We start from the raw sequence: 4934 nt of genomic DNA, 5'->3' as shown, positions 1-4934 counted from the left end.
CACGGAAAGACAAGACATGTAAATATATGCATAAAAGGTAACATTTCTTTTAAACACGTGCATAAAAAGAAACTTTTTTTTTTAAATACATGCATGAAAGGAAACTGTTTTTATTTTGCATGGACAAGTAGTGTTTCCGCACAACAGAATAAAGGTTTTACACAACATTTACGGTTCAATGCAATAGAATTCTATACATGGGTACGCATACTGTGGGACCTAGCTTGCAAATACATTTCGAATAGCCGAGACAGACATGCTGAGCAACATGTCGTAAAAGGGCGTGTTCAAGTATTTGGGAAGAATGTATTTTAGTGTGGAAAAGCCATACTTTGTTCTGCATCGTGGTAATGAATAGATGATACGCTGTCGTGTCGTATACGGTGTCCGATGTGGTGTAAGTGTCACAATGCTAGAAAGAAATGTATCGTGGTAATGAATAGATGATACGCTGTCGTGTCGTATACGGTGTCCGATGTGGTGTAAGTGTCACAATGCTAGAAAGAAATGTGTCGTCTTCGGCTATTATTTTTTTATAGAAGGATGCAAACCTGTAATCGAACATTCTTGTTACGGGTATCATTCTGTATTGCTGGTAGATAGGACGTGTCGGAGCATCATACGGTACATTAGCAATTACGCGAAGTATTCTTTTTTGCAGTACTAGAAGCTTCTGGATGTTAGATGCTGTGGTTTGTCCCCATACAAGGAAGCAATACGATACTTAAGAATAAAAGAACGCATAGTACAGATTCAGCTTAGTTTTGGCGGGTAAAATATGTTTATTCCGCGAAATTATCCCAATATATCTGGAAAGGGATAGGCACACTTTGCTTACATGAGCGTCCCACGACATAGTAGCAGTAAATACCACTCCGAGTAATGTGAAGGTTTCCACGTACTCAATGGGGGCGTTGTCGAAATAGAGTGGTGGCACACTGCCTATATGCTGCCCCTTCGGATGGAACAATAAAGCTTTAGTTTTTAGTTTGTTTATTTTTAATGAGTTCAAAGATGACCACTCAGATAATGATGACAAAACTGTATTTGCGGTGCTAGTTAGTTCTTTGATGTCAGGTGAGGACAAAAATAGACTGGTGTCGTCAGCATATATGATGTATTTAACTAAGTTACTGATGTTGCATACGTCATTAATATATATGTTGAATAGGAGCGGCCCCAGAAGGCTGCCCTGGGGCACGCCGTTTGTGATTGCTAACAAGTCCGAAGAGCAGTGATTTAAAGCAACATACTGGCGACGAGCACTGCAATACGATTGAATGAGACAGAGGGCGTGGCCACGTATACCGTAGTGATCGAGTTTTTTAAACAGAGTTTCGTGATTCAGTGTATCGAATGCTTTGCTAAAGTCTACAAAGACGCCTAAGGTGAGGTGTTGAGCTTCGAAGTTATTTAATATGTATTCTTTTTGATCAAGCAGAGCATGCTCAGTTGATCTATGCTTTGTGAATGCATACTGACAGTTGGCTATTACGCAGTGCTTCTGTAGGAAATTGTAGTAACGTCGATGCATTATTCGCTCTAGCCCCTTGGAGAAAAAAGGTAGTACAGATATTGGCCTGTAATTTCCTCGAACGTTTTTATCACCTTTTTTATAAATAACCACAACTTTGGCCACCTGCATGGCAGCGGGAAAACGTCCTGTGCGAAGCGCGGTATTGTAAATATGTGTAAGGCATGGCACGATCATAGGTAGTACGTATTTTACAGGTAAACTTTGAATATTACTTGGGTCAAGACTTGTCGTGTTCTTTAAACTTTTGCACACCGAGTAAACCTCAGCTTCGTCGGTTGGTTCAAGAAACATCGATTCGTTTAGCCTGTTGCCCAAAAATCTAGACACACCTGGATTGTACTGACTGCATCCAACTTCAGTGAAATATTGGTTGAAGGCATTTGCAAGGGACGGCCCAGCGATTTCCTTGCCATGCATAACTAGGCTCGCGAGGTCCTGATGTTGGTTATTTCGATTTAGCAGAATATTGCCACGTATCATTGTATTGTTTGTTCGTTCACGCTCAAGGCTGCAGGAAAGGGCTGTTATCATTTTTGTTCGTGACGCGAGAAGCGACCGGACTTATCTCGATTGTTCACAGCCATGAACAGCTGCATCTACGTGTTTCTAGATTACTCTAGATGATCTCGACCTGTTATCTCGAAGTTTCCTTGCCGGCTTTAAATTGAACGATGCCACGAGCAGCGGGCATTCGTAGTTCGACGATTGACGAGCACGCTTGTTGCTTACGCCGCCGAGTGATTCAGTTCTTTTGCGGGCTCAAGTCAGCCCAAATAAAGAGCTTCGTTTGAAAGTATTTCTGGTGTCTTCTTGACCGCTGGACTGCCGTCACTACAACGTGACATCTGGTGGAGGTGCTGGGTAGCCTTTCATGTTCCGGACACCCCCTACAAGCCGTGACGCCAGCCCTCTGAGTCATCAACCGCAGGACCTGAGTCCAGTCCACCGCGCTAGCCGACGCCTGCAAGGGGACGCACCAGAGTTCGGGAATCTGCCGGACCCTACCCGGAAGCGAAAGCCAGCAGCAACGTCTACCATGAGCTTGCCCCAGACGACGACTCCAATCATTCTGCAGCAGCCCCGGGTGCCACCAACCTTCGACGCTTCGCCTGGCGCCGACCCCGAAGAATGGCTGGAGCAGTTCGACCGAGTGGCTGTCTTTAACAACTGGGACGATGCCATGAAATTTAGGTACGTCTTCTTTGCCCTGGAGGGACCAGCAAGAGTCTGGTTTGAGAATGAGGAAGCCAGCCTCGCGAATTGGGCAACCTTTAAAGAGCAGCTTCTAAAGACTTTCACAAACGTCGTGAGAAAGGAGAGAGCCCAGCAGCTGCTACAGTCTCGCATACAACACCCAAACGAGACCGTTGCAGTGTACACTGAGGAGATGAAGCGTCTCTTCCGGCGTGCCGACTCGAACATGATGGAAGAAGAAAAGGTCAAGCTGCTTATGCGAGGAGTTAAAGAACAACTCTTTGCCGGCCTCGTACGGAACCCACCGAAAACCGTGGCGGAATTCATAGAAGAGGCCTCCACGATGGAAAAAACACTTGACGCCCGAGCCCGCCAATATGAGCGCCAGCAGCGCGTTTTTTCAGCAAACTGCCTGGACGCCGCTAACAACGATAACCTGCGGGAGGTTATACGCCAAGTAGTACGAGAAGAGCTCCGACGATTGCTGCCAAATGGAACGCAGCCGCAGGTTTCAGCACTTACTGACGTAATCCGGGACGAAGTTCAACAGGCCTTGGGTGTGACGCCGACACCCACGCAGCCTCTGCAGCCCCCAGCCATGACTTACGCCGCAGCTGTGCGCCGTCCTGCACCTCGACGACGGGACCCAAGCCCCTATCGCCCACAGCCAGCTGCGTTGGACCGCCGCCCACTCGCCCCAACCCGCCCGTCCTACGAGCGACGCGCGCAGCCGAGGAAATGCGACGAGTGGAGAACTCCCGACCAGCGCCGCCCACTATGCTTCCATTGTGGCGAAGCCGGTCACGTCCTCCGGCACTGCCCATACAGAAGACTGGGCATCCGAGGGTTCTCTTACGACGCTCCACGACCCCGACCCGGCCAGCGACCAGCCGAAATCGAAGAGTTTTTGCGTCGGGAAGAATACTCATCGCCGAGCCGCCTATCACGTTCCCCGTCGCCATCGTCCCCGCGCTTTGTTTCTCCTAGCCGAGGTTACGCCGTGCGTGGACGCTTCCCCAGCCCCCGAAGGTTAAACTAAATAAAGCAGCCTCTGGAGGTGAGGTTGCTTCTAAGCGCAATGACAAAGATCCTCCATCGACGAGTACTCAAGACCATGCCACGACGACGAGACCGACGACGACGACGACGACGCGGCCAGAATTGAAGCTTTTACCGCTGCCCAGTGAAGTAACGTCGCAGTACGCCCACCGCAGCCTCACTACTCGACGAAGCCGTGATCGGACACCGAAGACAACGTACAATACGAGAACGCGTACAAGTGACCTTGAAGTTACGGTCGACGGTCACGCGGTTACTGCCTTGGTGGACACGGGAGCTGACTACTCTGTCATGAGTGGCCCACTCGCTGTCCGACTCAGGAAGGTAACAACAACTTGGGATGGCCCGCTGATCCGCACCGCAGGTGGTAACCTGATTACGCCGTCAGGACGCTGCACCGCGAGAGTTACTGTAAATGGGAGAACCTACGCGACAACCTTCCTGATCCTACAGCAATGCTCGCGAGACGTTATTTTAGGAATGAACTTCCTGAATGAGCATCGGGCGATCATCGACCTTCGATCCAAGTCGATCAAGCTTTCCACGGACAAAGCCATATCTGCAGCGACGACAGTGACTAATCGCGTTGCCTTAAACGTCCTTGACGAAGTACTGAGCATGCCGCCCCGATCAAGTGTCTTCGCCTGCATGGGTACTGGAGGCGTCGAAACTGCAGAAGGCGTCGTCGAGGGGAACACCCAGTTACTCCTTGATCGAGGACTGGGCGTCGCAAGGGGAGTCGCCCAAATCCGAAATGGCCAAGCCCAGGTGCTGCTAACCAACTTCACCGAAGAATACCGGCATCTAAACAAAGGTACGACGATCGCTTTCCTCGACGAGCTGGCAGACATCAGAGACATATTTGCCCTACCCGACCAACCCGTAGAACCATCTAACCAAGGCCATCAACCAACGTTTGATATCAACCCGGCATTACCACGGAGCAGACAAGAACAAATACGCAGTCTTCTTCAAAAGTACAGCGATTGCTTCTCATCAGCATCGAATGTGCGAAGAACCCGGCTTGCCAAGCACCGCATTGTCACAGACGAACACGCACGACCACTGCGACAGAGCCCCTACCGCGTATCGCCGCTAGAACGCCAAGCTATCCGCAAGCAAGTTGAGGAAATGCTTCGTGACG

The 4934-nt window shown here is 49.6% G+C and overlaps 1 pseudogene; it reads right to left on the bottom strand.

The window, feature by feature from the left end:
• Positions 1-219: 219 nt before the first annotated feature.
• LOC149345113 (uncharacterized) lies at positions 220-1247 on the bottom strand (annotated as a pseudogene).
• Positions 1248-4934: the final 3687 nt, after the last annotated feature.

This window comes from Amblyomma mixtum, chromosome 5 (genome assembly GCF_055824585.1).
Source record: "Amblyomma mixtum isolate Tamu chromosome 5, ASM5582458v1, whole genome shotgun sequence".
Lineage (NCBI taxonomy): Eukaryota > Metazoa > Arthropoda > Arachnida > Ixodida > Ixodidae > Amblyomma > Amblyomma mixtum.
This window is presented reverse-complemented; position numbering and strand designations above follow the sequence as displayed.